The following is a 16,423-nucleotide window of genomic DNA, read 5'->3' on the forward strand; positions in this document are numbered from 1 at the left end:
AGGTATAATGGAGGAGAGGCTGGTAGTACTAATAGGACAAATATAACTGAGTGAGGGGTACAGCATCTATCTGTTTGCATGTTACACATGTGGTCAATTAATAAAGTATTTCAATCAAACACTGGCCGCTGCCCTGCATCAAGAGTAAACCTTGTGACGTACAACAGTAACCCCACCACAAAACAACATCATATGTGTAAGTTGAAAATAAATATAATTTATTCATGTAAAAAAATATCCTCCTAGTCCTCCTATCCCACCCCTATCCCCACCCTAACCCCAACCAATGTACAAGTCCAAAGAATGTCCCACAAAAATAACCCCAACACCCAATTCCCACCCAACAACAAAAGTATTAAAAAAGGGGCAAATCAACAGGGTCCATTATAATTGGCGGGCTTTGAGGTGTTTGTCCACTATAATCTTGATGCGCTCCCCTAATTGGTCCTCCAGCTTGGCCACCCGGAGGAGAAGTTGTTGCCGAAATGCACGGCACCTACATTTGCATCCATGCTATGTGGGGGTGGCAGATGTTAATTACCGGCGGTGAGCGGCTGCCTGGCCACGGCGCATACTCCTGCAGGTGGGGCCTTGCTGGGGTCAGACGCATTGGAAGAGGCAGCAGCTGCTGCCGCCGCCTCTTCCTCCTCCTCCTCGGCCTCAGCCACCAGCTTGTGGTACTTCTCCACAATGGCCTGCAGTTTCCTTTGCCAGGCCCTGGCTGCCAACTCCTTCCGTGATGGTTTTTGGGAAGGAGTATGAGTATCTATAAAAAAAAGAAACAGAATTGTAACTGAAACTCTTCAAAATTAATTCAACAGTACATTGTGGCATAGTAGCACTACCAAGCGCAGTACATACAATTGGTGTCAACTTTTAGTATATATCTAATCTATCCTCCTGCTTCCCTTGCCTGTAGCATTTGTTGAAGTTTGTTCCGGCATTATATTTGTACTGGGTGGCCTTGAGTACACAGAAGAACACCAGTCTTTTTTGTATCTCCTTTTATTTTTTCAAAGTATTAATCTGCTTCCAGTGACAGTCTTCACCTATGATGAATACAATACATTTAGGGGGCATCCACCCATTAAAAGTAAATGTCTATCATTCTCTATTATCGGCTTAGCTGGTTTCACTTTCACCAGCAACCACCTTTGCGTCCACTCCTTCCTTGCCTTGGGTTTCATTGACACAAACTCCGCTCATGATTCTTGCTATCCACTATATCCATGCACCCATATTGTTTTGCCCAACCAGGCCTGCATTTTCTTTCACCTTCCAGTTCTACCCACCTTCAACAACCCATGCATCGTATTCATATCAGCCACGTGAATGAACCTTCCAAAGTATCCTTCTATGGTAGTTAGTCTTATTATTACATCTCTTTAGTCCTTCCTCTTTCCACCCTAGTTCACTTCTTTCCCTTTTTGTCCAACACATCCCTCAAGATCATCTGATCTGACTTTTAGTCTTCTCCATAACTTTCACAGCTGAGTTGGTGTCTGATGGAAGAGGCCTTGTTTACTCAACTCACACTGGTAATGCTACAAAGGTTGTCCTCTTCAATCATTGTATATTGTCCAGTACAACTTCAAATTCATACTTTCCTAATAAGTCTCATAGCACAGTGAGGAATATGTCCCCCTTCCACCTAGTAATGCAAATAAGTAATGAATATAACTTACCACCGCCCACTGCTGAAGTTTCTTCCCCCACTGATGCTCCTGCAGGTGCCGCAGCCACTGTCCCCTCCTGGATGGCAATCGCATCGCCGCTGGCCCCGTCGGCACTGGTGGTTGGTAGTCATTGTGTGTAGGGACTCTATCAGCTTCGTGGCCCACCAGACTCACGGGCCACGGACCACCGGTCAACACACACGCAAGGATGGGGACACTCCACTCAGCTTGGCAGGTACGGACCGGAAGTCACGAGCGACTCCGGTCCCTTTATTTAAAGCCTTCTGGCCACGCCTGGCCAGAAGGTGCTACATTGTGTGGATGTGTTTCCGGGCCTCAGCCGAGACCCGTGAAACACTAGAGCGCTACATCCCATTCCAACTTGGTTCCTTGTTTAGTTATGGGACAGGACGGTCAAAAGTCAACACACAAAATCAGCAAGTTTTACACTGGGTCTAGGGTTGGGTCTTAGATGGTAGCTCTCACCTCCCCTGGTTGTTTGTGACCCAGGCTGTGTTCCTCTCATCGGTTCAGGTGCTCGATCTCTGTCCGTGGTGTGGATGTTTTCGTTGTCTTGCTCCGACCTCTCCGTTTCCTGTGTCTCACTATCTTGTCGGGTGTCCTGGCTCGCTGGGATGCGCTTGAACCAAGATATATTTCGGGTTACTACTTCGTCATTTCTCTGTGCTGTCACGGCCGTACCCTTTGTCGTCTTGATGACCCACGGGTCAACCTCGTAGGGTGTGCGGAACTTGCCTCCCGGTCTTCTGTTTCGCATCAGCGCCGTGTCCCCTGGGCAGAGCTCTCTGTCTCGAGCCCTCCTCCGGTAACTGGCCCTTTCATTGGTCTGCCGCCGTCGTTCTTGGGTGGCCGCTGGTCGGTATGGCGCCACTTTCCAATTGTCCGCCATGGGCAGTCGATCTCTCCTTGGTCCGGCAAACATCAACGACCACGGGGACCTTTGGGTTGTGCTATGTGGGGTGCTCCGATATTCTCGCAGAAACAGCTGCAGTGCTAGCTCTGGGTCCTTGCCCTCCACCATGGCGATTCGTAGGGTTTTGTTGACTGTCCTCATAAAACGCTCGGCCTCCCCATTCGCCTGTGGCCACTGTGGAGTGATTCTGTGGTGTTTTATTCCCAGTTCCTTTACAAATTCCTTGAACTCAGCTCCTTGGAATGGCGGGCCATTGTCCGTTTTGATTCTTCGGGGAATGCCAAACAGCGCGAAAGTTTTACTCAGCAGCGGGTGGATGTTTGCGAAGCTTGTGGATGCAGCCAGCTCCACCACCGGGTACTTGGTGTAACTGTCCACCATCACTACTGTCACTCTCCCATCCGGAAAACTACCAAAATCTAGACTGATCCAACTCCATGGAGATGGTGATGGTTCCTCCGTGATGACCGGGGCTGGCGACTCTGGAGTGCTCGTGAGCTGACACGCTCGGCAGTTTTCTACCACGCTGTCTACCTTTTCGTCCATGTAAGGGAACCATACCTTTTCCCTCATTCTCGCCTTCATTCTTCTGGTCCCTTGGTGTCCCTCATGTGCTAACAGGGTTGCTTGGTCTTGGAGTGTCACTGGGATAACTATCCGCGACCCTCTCAGGATTAGTCCACTGCTGGCCTTGCTCAGTTCGTTGTGCACTCGCCAAATTTGAGACAGTCGGTTTCGGTCAGTTTCACTCCAGTCGCTTACGTTGCGCAGGAAACTTTCCCAGGATCCTGAGTCTAGGGCCGCTGCCACTCTCACCATCGTGGCGTCATGCTCATATTGATTCACAATATCTTCGGCCACCAGTGCACGGGGACACGCCAACTGTGATATCATGTCTACGAACTCTTCCGTCTGCGATTCCTGTTCATTGCCATTTTCTTCCTTCTCAGAGGGATGTCGCGACAGAAAATCAGCCGGGTTTTTGGCTCCTGGACGATACACCAAGTCCATTTGGTAGTGCTGTGTTTGAATGGCCCATCTCTCAATCCGTGGCGGCGGGTGTGGAGCGGTCCCTCTGAATAGCGATAGGAGCGGTTGATGATCGGTGACCATCCTGAAGGGCTGTCCAGCAATGTAGAGATGAAAATGATTGCAGGCCCACTTAACTGCTAACGCCTCTCTCTCTATCTGAGAGTATCTTGCTTCGGTTGCTGTGAGGGCCTTGCTTGCAAAAGCCAACGGGACCCACACCCCCGGTTCTGATTCTTGGGTGAGGAGTGCGCCCAACCCCACCGGGCTGGCGTCCACCAAAATTTCTGTTGCCCTGGCAACGTCGAAATAGGCCATCGTCGTGCTGTCTAGTAACGCTTTCTTGACTTTCTCGAATGCTTCCGCCTCCACTTTCGACCATCTCCACGCCGTTTCTGTCTTCGTCAGGTTTCTTAGCGGTTCAGCAATTGTGGCTAATTGCGGAATGAATCTGGCACAGTATTGTGCCATCCCCATGAAACTCCTCACCTCTGACGCCGTCACTGGAGCGGGTGCGTTTTTGATTGCTGACGACTTCCTGGGGTCCACCTTGACACCTTCAGCACCGAAGACATAGCCAAAAAACTCAATTGACCTTTTGAAGAACTGGCATTTCTCTTTGTTCAAAGTGATTCCGTACTCTGCTAGCCTTCGGAGTGTCAATTTTAGTCGTTTGTGATGCTCCTCACTTGACTTCGCATGTATCAGGATATCATCACTTATGTTCAATACTCCGCTCAACCCGGACAGGATCTCTCTAATAGTGTTCTGAAAGATCTCAGCTGCTGATGTTATTCCAAAGTTGAGTCTTTTGTAACGTCGCAGTCCCAAGTGTGTAGAGAATGTCGTGATGTACCGACTCTCTTCTGCCAGCCGGAGCTGATGATACCCCGCATTAAGATCTAATTTAGAAAACCATTGGGCTCCATTTAAATCGGTCAAAATGTCATCCACTGTAGGCGTGAGGTGTCTTTCCCGTTTTATTGCTCTATTCGGCATCCTCATGTCTATGCAGATCCGGATTTTACCAGGTTGTCGGGGCTTCTGTGCAATTACCATAGGAGATACCCACGGGGTTGGCCCCGTTACTTTTTCAATCACGCCTTGTTCTTCAAGGTTCTTCAGCTCCTGTTCCACTGCCGACCGCAGGTGGAATGGAATCCTCCTATGGCGCAGAGCCACCGGTTGTATTGCTTTGTCTATATGTAGCTTGACAGGCGGTCGTTTGATGGTGCCCAGACCGTTGAATAGCGAGGGGAATCTTTGTAGGAGCTCTTCGGTGTGTAGCGCCTTCACTATGTTTGCAAATGCTATCAATTTGAGGTCCTCGGCGGTATGGCTTCCTATGAGTAGATCCGCTTCTCGATCTATCACGTGAAACGTGGTGGTGATTTCCTGTCCCTCTGCTCTTACTTGCACAGTCATCCTCCCCTTGAGGGGTAAAGGTTTCGTGCTCCCATATGTGAGGATGCGTGCTTTTGATGGCAGTAGTTCCGGTCTTGGTCTCAAAGCGTTGTAGTGCTGACACCCCATCACATTGATCGTTGCCCCAGTGTCTATGACACCTGTCACTGTTGATCCATCGATCTGTATTTCGCACTTGGGTTGAGGCCTCCGTCTTCTTTTCAACTCACTGACAAATGAGACATAATAACACTCATCGTCATCATCACTAGACGAGTCATCTGGATATTGTGGATGTCGAGGCTGTGGTCTGTTGCCCGTTGCAGCCGATTTCTCCCGGGTATCTTCTAGTGTCAGTTGTCTGACTGCTCTGTTTGGAGTTTTCTTCCCTGCCGGTTCCCGACCTCTGAACGTTCCTCTAGCACCCGCTCTGCAAACGCTTGCGAAATGGTTCATTCCGCCACACTTGGCGCATGCTTTACCACGTGCCGGACAGCCATTTTGACTGTGTTCCTCATATCCGCATGCTCCACACGGGGCTTGTCGCTGCGTTCGGGTAGGCCATCTTCCTCTGCCCCTGTTGTTGCTGTTTTTCATCGCGTCCACTCTTTCTGTCTTCACCGTCACTTCGTGGCTGGTGGATGGGTTTATGGCTTCCTCCATCGCGGTGGCACGAGCATCCGACAATTCGTGTGACCTGGCGAGCATCAGAATTTCGTCCAGCGTAATGCGCGACTGTCGCAAGATTAGTGTCCTCAAATGCTTACTTCTACAGCCCTGGATCAGCTGCGCCGTCACTTCCTTCGTTTGGTCGTCGTCCGGGCAGGTGCTTATCATCTCTCTGAGTCTTGCATGGAACGCATCCATGGTCTCACCTTCACGCTGTTTGGACTGTCTAAATTTGAATCGCTCGTAATGGGGATTCAACTGGGGGTCGAAATGGTCATTCAGCGCTTGTACCGCTGCGTTGTAGTCTGTTGCTGCTCCTGTATTTGGTAGATGCGTGAACAACTTGTGGAGTTCATCTCCTCCAAAATGCAGTAAAAGGGAGCGTTTCACCTCCTCGTCCTTCTCACGCGTTGCCGTGAAATAATTGTTCAAGCGGCGTAGCCACATCGCCCATCTCGGTGCAGCGGTGTTTGGCTCAATGTGGGCACTGAATGGCGGCAAGGGGTTGATTTGTGAGTGTGGGGAATGTTGGACGACCGTCCCCACAGCTTGCTGTGCCACTGTTCCTGCCACTGCTGCCATTTGCGCGGCCTGTGGTGTTCCCCATGTCGCTCCCCCTTCTTGCCCTGACATGCTGGTGTCTGACTGGTGACGTACCCCTTTCAGGTCTGATCGTCTTCTATCTGTCGCCTTGCTCCCTGTGTATTACGTGTCCTTTGTTGGCCCCTGCGCCAGTGACACTGTTGACTAAGCGTTACTCAGTGGAAACTGGAGTGGATGGGCCAATGCTTGATGGGAATTAATGTTGTTTATAATTATTTGTTATACTTGTTCGTTTCCAAATGTCATTTAAATATCACAATTTTCTTTTCTTTTTTTTTTTGATTGGTTGGGCCAATGCTTGATTCCACGTCCGTTCCCAGCTCAGCCGGGCTCTTCCCAGCAAATTCAGAGTCTCCAGCCCTCTCAGCGAGGACACACGCCGCACTCGCGGCCTTCAGGGACGTTCTCGCGCCACACAGGCGCCGGGCCGCTTCAGCCGTCACTTCTGCGCATGCGCGCCTCCCTCGAAGCAGACGCAGGCCTTCCTAGGCCCAGTGTGCGCACAGGGTGACTCACAGCGCATGCGCGAGCCACACGAGGCCGCCAAAGAGTTTCCCAGGCCCGACACTCGCTCTCCACAGACAGCGCCGGTCCCTGATGCAGCTCCACACACGCTGCTTACCGGCTCAGTTCAGCGCCGCCTTCACTACCCCAGCACGGCCGGGCCTCCACAGATCGTCACGAGGCAGGTAGGCGCGACGCGCTTCCAGGCGCGCTGCTCCGCCGCAGGGCTAACGGGCTCACCACACCAGTGCCCGCCCTCGTCGCCAGTGTAGGGACTCTATCAGCTTCGTGGCCCACCAGACTCACGGGCCACGGACCACCGGTCAACACACACGCAAGGATGGGGACACTCCACTCAGCTTGGCAGGTACGGACCGGAAGTCACGAGCGACTCCGGTCCCTTTATTTAAAGCCTTCTGGCCACGCCTGGCCAGAAGGTGCTACATTGTGTGGATGTGTTTCCGGGCCTCAGCCGAGACCCGTGAAACACTAGAGCGCTACAATTGTGCACCTATAAAAGCAAGAACACCTTTTTAGATGCCTGCACACCTCCCCCTATTTTACTAGTTGTACTTTTTTCACCAGGAAGGAAGATTGAAAAAACAGTTACGTACAACATGAATCGTTGTGTAACTAGTCCAAATTGCGTCCTACTGTACAGCAGTCACATTAGACAGAGTTTAATTTTAATTTATTAGATGGTCCCTAGGGTCATCAAATCTCTACTCCTACTCTAGTCTTTGGAAAGTTAGCCTGAGCCATATAACCATTTTAGATCCGGGTCTACTGCTTTGCCCATGTTACCTCGCAGCTTGTTGCACAGTAAGAAAGACACCTTTGAGGCCACATGAGTGTTGCATACAACTAAAGAGGTTGACAAACCAGTATTGTTGATCCCTTTTGCTTATCCATAATGTTGCACTTTTTGCCATGACTGCTAAAAACTGGCATAGTTGTATTCACTGTCTAACGTGCAACATTTTTCTCATAGGCAGATGAGAAGAGAAGATTGCCTTCTACAAAACAAGGGATTTGCAGAGCTTTCGAAAGATGCATGTGTATCCAGTATACGTTCAACGGTGAGGGGTCTACCACAATTCACACATTTCTCTATCGTGCACTAGATGTACAAAATGTATAGTATTTAATCTTCTTCATTTTGCATGGTGGAGTAGGATGTTTTTCATGGAAATACTTACAAGGTACAACAATACAAAGCTTGTTATTAAAAAAATGAAGTTTTTGAACTTGCACATGGACTCTGTGGTATATTTTGAGTGTCTGGGGTGTTGTGGACTGAAGCGAGTGAGTGAGCGAAAGAGTGTTCTTCTGTTCTGGCCTGGGTTGTGTAATAAAATCATTGGGTATATATATCTAACTATCTTTGTGTGGGGGTCGGGGGTGGGACAACTGACTATGACCGAGACACTTAGGTAGGTAGACGGTCATTGGATTGTGGGTTCTTCTGACTGAGTTCTGTGACTAGGGTGTAAGGTATAAGGTCCAACCTCCCTATCACCAACATCAACATCCTATTTTCTTGTGCATAGTTCTGTATGTGTATGTGCAGAGAATAATAACCACAACAGTAGTAGTAGTATACTAACTGAACAAAAATTAGTAGGCAAACATCTGGTTGTGCATTTTGTTGGTGGGAATTGACAAAGACTGGAGATTACAGAGGACAACGCAAAAGACAGGAGTGGACCCAGTGGCTACAGCGATTCTATCACAGCTTTATTCAAAAGAATACCTTAACTAAAGAGTGGCCAACAGGGCAAGCTTAGCTACACACAGTCTAATGGTAGTAGCACAGAGAGTCTTAGGGCAGAGGCAGTTTGAAGGAACTGAAAGTCAGGGATGGCATTGGATACCCAAAATTTGGAAAACAAATTTAAGACCAAAGAAGGTTTTGCTAACATTGAATTAGGAAGGAGGCTTAATAGGTTGGAAAAAATAAGGTGCGTTAAAAAGTTAGGGAAATATTATTGTTAATAATATAAGCACTGTAGGACTTACTGGGGACAGCAGCAGGATCCTCGGTAGAGGAGCGCTCCTCTTGTGGTTGTCCCGTCAACTCAGACCCCGTCTTCTTGCCCCTGGGTGGTACTGATCATGTAAGAAATAATAAAGAAAGAGAAACATTAAGTGCTGTGAAACAAAGACATCATTCAAAAATTCTCTCAAACATTTTACGAAACAACAATTCCAATAAAATTGACTTCGAAGTATAAATGACTACTGGCTTGCAGGATTCACAGACCGTCTACTTATAGAACACTAATCAAATGTTCCATAAACATTCTGATTGCAGAATATACTAACAAAGCCAGTACCACCTGACCTACACCACCTATTCAAGAATCCAGACGGGCCAATTGTTCAGTAAGTCGGCATTTCCTTTTTATTTTTGCCCGCAAACATGCATAGATGATGAGATGGAGAACACATGCATAAATTTGTGCATACACCGAATTGTTAGTTGCTTGCGTCATATGAACTGCTACTGACTCACCTGACCATGCTATTGCTGCTAAGCCTACCACTCAGTAAACAAACTTCAAACCGGTTCTATAGAGGGGTGGGGGAAATAAGAACTAAGCATTCAGTGACAGAGGAGGCGTCATGCAGACCGTTAAAAAACATATGAACTAATACTATCCATCCACCACTATTTCACTAAAGGACAATATAAGGAAGGACTAGACTCCAGCAATAGCATTAACTAACTTCAGTTCTCTAAAAACTCTAACATCAATAATCACCAGCCCAAGCTAGCGCAAAGTTACAAACCAGTAAGAGAAGTGGCGAGCAGCACCTGTGTCATACAATAACAGAAGATTTTGAGACGGAATTGATCTGCAATGTAACTAAGTACAGTAATCGTGTTACTTTTTCGTCCATGAAATATACACAATACTTATACTACTATATTATATATTAAATATTACTAGCTACTCACCAAGCCCCACGACATCGACACCTAGCAGGTCCAACAGGTCCTGCTCCCTGTCCAGAATGTCTGCCCACCGGTGGGCCAGCTGCTGGTGGGTGCGCTGGATATCCGAGCGATGGTAGACTGCCCGGCGCACCTTTTCCCACCGGCGGTGACGCTCCTCTGGGCGGTAACCGGAGCCTGGCCTGCCGCCTGCTGCCAAGGTCAAGGGGAGGTGGCGCTGGATGAAAAAAACCTCCGCCTCCCTGAAAAGATTCTGGGCATGCACCCCTGCAGGTCTCATTCTGCCGCAAGGCAGCCGGCTCTTGGGCGCAGGCGCCTTGCCCTTCGAGCCGGTTCTGCTGCTCCCCTTTACCATGGTTCTGGGGTGGAGGTGGAAAAGAAAAGTTAGAACAAAAGGAAAAAAAGTTAGGGGGAAGAAGTAGGAGCTTAAATAAAGAAGTAAAATAAAACAGTAGAAAAGTTTAAAAAAAGGTGGAAAAGTAGAAATAAAATGCAAAATATAAACTTAGGGACAGAGAGAGATAGATGATAAGTAAAAAAAGTAAGAAAAACTGTGAAAATAGGTAAAGATTGCACAGATATAAGGTGGATAGAAAACTAGGCCCAGAACCATAGCATAGAGTGTGAAAAACAAGATGGCCGTGCCCATCGCGACCACGTGGGTAAGTTTGCGCGCGATTTCACGCAAACACACACTTTGTCAGCATGAACAAGTAGTTGTGTTCCCGAACAAGACGTGCACCGCGCGAACACGTTATACGCGACCCAGAAGAGGAAATAGGGGACGCGAGCGGGAGGGACAATTGAAAAAACAAGATGGACACGCCCATAGCCCACCACATGGGTAAGGTCGCACGCTACAATCCCCCGAACACGCAGACAGCGCCCCGAACACGCACAACGCACTCCCGAGCAAGAAAAACGGCTCACGAACGGGACCAGCAAGCTACTACGCACGCTCGCGAAGCTACGCGAAGCTCGCGTAGTGCGAGCACGTCTTCGCGTAGCTTCGCGTAGCTTCGCGTAGCTTCGCGTAGCGCGACTACGCATACTACGCCCTGGGTTAAACATAGTATCAGTTCATGGAACACTCAACTGAACACACAGGTCACGTGTTCACCACACAATGTTGCAAATCCAAACAGCAAGTGTTCTTCACTTTTCAAAAAATCAGCTTCTCCTATGTAATGTTCCTTTCAAACTGTTTTTATTAATCAATAAGAAACATGCTTTTGAAACACAGAAACATGCACCATACTTCTCAGTCTATAATGTTCTCAAACATCCAATCATTTCTCTTCTTTCTTCAAAACTGCATCTTATCCACCATTTTAGAAAACTCTTACTTTTCCAACTGCCCATTTCACATAAATGCATCCAGACCTCCCTTCAAGATGCTTAGAGTGGATTGGGGGACACGGTTATATTTTCTTGAGCCAAAGGTATGCAGAAAACAGAGGTGTAGACATTAAATGGATTGGATAGAGAGGATTAGAGTGGCACCAATTGAAGCCATTTGTTAAATCTTTGTTGCATCTCTAACACCCTGACCTCATAATTATGCACTGTGGTGGCAATGACCTAGGCACTTTGACTGGGGTAGGTCTGGAAATGCTTATGAAAGACACCTCTGGAAGACTGATGTCACTTTTCCGACAATCTGCCTTTGTCTATTTTCACATATGCCAAAGACAGACAGGAATGGAACTGGTTCAATCAATTTTTATCCACAGAATGAGAAAGCTAGGAAACATGTCAATAAAGCTGTTTCTGCTTATCTCCGAGAAGATAGGATGGAGTCCATTTACCACAACAATCTGCATTTTAATATGGATGCCATCTATTGGAGAGATGGTGTACATTTTACAGATGAGGGTAACAGAGTCTTCCTCATCAACTTTAGACTCTGCATAGGTATTACTTATAGGTACCAAAATCTCTCAATAAACAGAAGGGCTCTTTTTAGAGACACCTAAGATCTAAACACATAAGCTTGATGTATATTTAAAGAATATTAAATGTGTTTGTTGCTTGGAGTCATGCACCCAGCGCGTTTTGGAGTCGCGCACCCAACGCGTTCACACCAGGCGGCCGTGCTGGGAGTCGCACACCCAACACGTTCACACCAGGGGTCGCGCTGAGATCCGCGCTGGGTGGGCGACTCCTGATTTTACCGTTCATTTTTTTTTAGCACCTACCACTAATTTCTATTCTCCCCAGGGACCCCATCCCCGGGGCCTATACACAACATTGGGGACTGTGGGGGGAGCCCCAATTCCTCTATGGTCCCCCCGGCTCCCTGCATCCTTCGGAAGCCAGCAGTGCTTTTCCACATGGGGAGCTTCTAACATGCAGCTCCTGTGTGGAAAAGCAATCTGGTTTGCATTTTGAAAGAGAGCAGGTTTCCCTGCTCGCTCTTTCAAATTCCAAACCAAGTTTGCTATGGTAGGGCGGGAGCTTCATGGGGGCAGGGTAGAGACCCCTGACCTCCTAGGTTTTATCAGGGGGGCCTAGGAGGACCCCAAAGGGCAAAAAAACTATTATTTGTTTTTGTAAATTTTGCGGAGTAAGCTCAGGGTGCGCGTACATGGGTGTTTATAGGTACACATACTCTGAGCGCACCACGGGGAAAAACAGTGAAATAAAATAGAGTAAAAAAAGAATTCATAGTGCTTAGAGGTAGGGTAGCTCTTGTGTAGCTGTTGTGTTATGTGGGTGATTTAAGTACCTACATGTAGGTACCGATGCAGAGTCTAAAATTCAAGAGGAAGACTCTATTCCCCTCATCTGTAAAATGTACACCATCTCTCCTATAGATGCCTTGCATGTTGTAACGCAAGTTGTTGTGGTATATAGAACCCACACCATAGTCTCTGAGGAAAGCAGAAACAGATTTATTCACATGTTTCCTTGCTTTCTCAATCTATGGACAAAATTGGTTGGACCAATTCCATTTTTGCCTTTGGCATATATTAGAATATACCAAGGCAGTGTTTGGAAAAAGTGACATCAATTGCCCAAAGGTGTCCTTTAAAAGCATTTCCAGACCTACCCCAGTCAAAGTGCCCAGGTCATTGCCACCACAGTGCACAATTATGAGGTCAGGGTGTGGTAGATGCATACAGGATTTTACCACTGGTATCAATTGGTGACATCTCAATCCTATCTGGCCAATCCACATAATATCCACATTTGGTAAATCAAGGTTGGGAATACCTCTGTTTGCTGCATACTTTTCACTCCAGTGAACAAAGCTATGACCCGCAATTCAGACTTTAGGCATCTTGAAGGTAGATGTGGTTGTATTCAGATGAGCTGTGGAAATGAAATGGCAGTTTGAAAGTAGGAGTTATGAAAAAAGTGGTTAAGAATCAGTGCACTTGAAAAAGAAGAAATGATTGGTGGTTTCTTAAAATTCCCCACTGAAAATTAGGGTGCATGCTTCTGTTTTTTGAAAGAAGTTATTCTAATGGTTGAGAAAAAGTAATTGAAAGAAACATTGCAAAGGATAAGCTGCTATATTGAGAAGTCAAACACCCTTGCTGGGTTCATTTGCAACATAGTATCATGAAATTTTCACCTGTGTGCTCAGTTAGGTAATATGTGGAGTGTTACCATGGTAACAGGCAGGAAGAGCAGTAGGGGGATGTGTGAATATTATGTGAGTTTCAAAGTGTTGAAATGTAGAACCAATTAAAATGTTAGTTTGGATTTTAATTTGTGTGGGAAGAAATTTCATTGGTTATGTACATGAAAATCGGGGGCAAGATGGCCGCCGTAGCTCTGTAGAGAGAAGTCGCTACACTTCTCTCTCCTATCCTAGGATGTAAGAATGGACTTGTGAATGCGGGGATGTGGGTTCTGGCTGACTTAATATCCCGCAGGACGGCAGCAGTATTCTACCCGGGCTGGCTGAGGAGGTTTTCATCAAAGACGAGCAAAGTCTGGCTCAGTTGCTGGGAAAGGTTGCTATTCAGCGCAAAGGCATCTTCCAAGATGTCCCAAAGATCCAAACCGGACAAGATGCAAGGCGAAAGAGAGAAGGACAAAGAAAAAGACAAGGGAAGAGTGAAAACGGCGGCGGCAGCGGGGGCGATTAAAGGCTCAGCAGCGGCAGCAGCAGCGAGAGAGGGTGCAATCCCCAAAAACCTAACCACTGCCGCAAAGAAGCAGACAGAGCTGCATACTCGTTCCCTGAAAAATGCCTTGCCAAAGAAAATCGAAAAACAGGAGAGAAGAAATGAAGGGAGGTCGGAGACCTGCTTAGCAGTGACTGAGACTGTAAAGACGGCGTCGGACCAAGAAGGGAAGACTCTTCGCTCATACTCGGCGGGTTCAAAGGAGGAGTTGCGACATGCGACCTTACCGGAGTCCTTCTGTCCCAGAGGTTTGCCAGCGGTACCACTGATACAGCTTCAACCGTCTGATTCCCATCAAGGCGATGTGCTGAGGGAGAAAGCACCGATATCACAGGCGGCACAGGCGGCACTTGGAGATCAGCGGGACGCGAGCGAGCAGAACGCGGAAGCCAAGCCAGCAACGGCAGACCGCGAGGACGCTAGCGTCGAGGATCCGGTTGCTGGGCAACCACTCACTACTGCGGGAGACTGCTCGAGTCGAGCAGTTCAGAGCACAGGAGTAATGGAGGTGAGCGAGGGGGGAATAAAGGACTCCGGTGAGGATACAGATCAGCTAGCAAGACAGAACAACTTGCAGATGCTAGACGCGCTATTGAGTGTGGAGATAGCGCCACAATACAACCCACTGCAGAGTTCCAACCCGAGCTGGGGTAGTACTCAGAGCCTAGGAGCTCAACAAAGTCAAGTGCTCCAGCATGAAGGTCATAATGGCTTGATCGGGAGAAAAGACAGAAGCATGAGGGGGGGCTCCTCGGAGTTTTTTTCAGTCAATGAGGGCTCAAGCTCTTTAGAGCTCAGCGAGCATGAGAGCCAAGGAGAAAAGAGCTGCACTGATCTGACTTCTGATACAAGTAAAGGCTATAGGGAGCTAGAGTCTAAAAAGAAAAAGAGCGGCGGCAGTAGAGGAGGCAGAAGAGGGTCCAGATTTGGCACGAGTAAGAAACTATCATGGGACTATTCTGCAACCTCAGAGACCTATCAGGAAAGTGACCAGGAGGGGGGGGGGACAGGGCAAAAATCTCAAACCGTAACTCTTGAAATAATGTTCGGGACTTTGAAACAAATGCAGTCCGAGGCAAGAGCGGAAAGTCATAGAGCAAAGAGAGACACAAAAAAACTTCAAGCTTCGCTAAGAAGAGTAAGTAGAAAACAAGAAGAGGTCGAGGGAAGAGTAACGCAAGTTGAGGAAAGGACTAGCAGAGTGGAAGACGAGGTTTCAGAATGGCAGACTTTTAAAGAAGACCAAGGAAAAGTGGTGGAAGACCTTCAATGGAAGTTAGAAAGTTTTGAAAACCGCCAAAGGAGAAATAATGTGAGACTTTTGGGACTGGAGGAAGGACGGGAGGGGCAGGATCCCAGGGGGTACGTGGTCAAGATACTAGAAGAAGCCTTTCCGGAGTCAAAATGGCACTGGGATGTAGAGGTACAAAGAGCCCATAGGTACCCTCTGTTTGCTAAGAAAAACCGGGGGGAGCAAGAGAATGCGCGTCCAAGAGCAATGCTGGTCTTTCTAGGTAATTTCCTAGCTAGGCAGGAAATAATTGATAAGGCTAGGCCTGATTCTAGAAAAACAGCTGACGGTAACACATTCTTCTCTAGGCCAGACTTCTGCCACGTCACCGTGGAAAGAAGGTGGAAATTAAGACAGATGATAGGCCCCTTCCAAAAGCAAGGCGCAGAAGCTTATTTATTGTTCCCTGCCAGGTTGAAAGTAATTAGGAAAGGGTATACTAGGATGTTTACGTCTGAGATAAAAGCAGCAGAGTACCTAGCTGAAATCACGGAACTTGACAAAGGAAAGGAGAGTAGAACCAGAACTCCACCAAGAACCCCCGTAAGCAACCTACCAAAGACCCCATAGATGGTAAAACTATATATAGTCAGATTCGACGGATGTGTAAGAGGATAGGAGAGGGTAGCGATTCTGCAGGCTACAAGGGCTACACATAGGCCAGGATTGGCTTATTTGCCTGTAGCAAGGGGAGGGGGGTTCTCAAAGGGAGGGGGGCAGAGGGGGAGCGGGGGAGGGAGGGGAGGGGTGGAAACAAGCATGTAGTATGTAGACACAAGCACAAGCAATTCAGAAAAGTAAAAAAAGGTGAGCGGAGCAAGCTGTACATGAGAATAGCAGCAACAAGGCTGGGAAAAGAAACAAAGAATCAGTATAGATATTTGTATGAAGATGGAGAAAATATAAAACATTATGACCTGTAAAATAATGTCAATGAATATTTGCGGACTCAATGAGCTAAATAAGAGGTTAAGAACAGCTGCTTTGTTAAAATCACTAAATCCTGACCTAGTGTGCCTTCAGGAAACACACATCGAAGGGAGTAAGGCTTATTTACTGGATCAACTTGGTTTTAATGTCTTAGCAAAAACTACGCAGAACACAAAGACAAGAGGGGTGGCGATCCTGGGCAAGAGACAGGATACCTCGGTCAAGAGGAAGATGGAGGATCAGTGGGGTAGATGGGTCATTGCCGAATTAATATGCAGAGGGGAA

This window comes from Lissotriton helveticus, chromosome 4_1 (assembly GCF_964261635.1).
Source record: "Lissotriton helveticus chromosome 4_1, aLisHel1.1, whole genome shotgun sequence".
Taxonomy (NCBI): domain Eukaryota; kingdom Metazoa; phylum Chordata; class Amphibia; order Caudata; family Salamandridae; genus Lissotriton; species Lissotriton helveticus.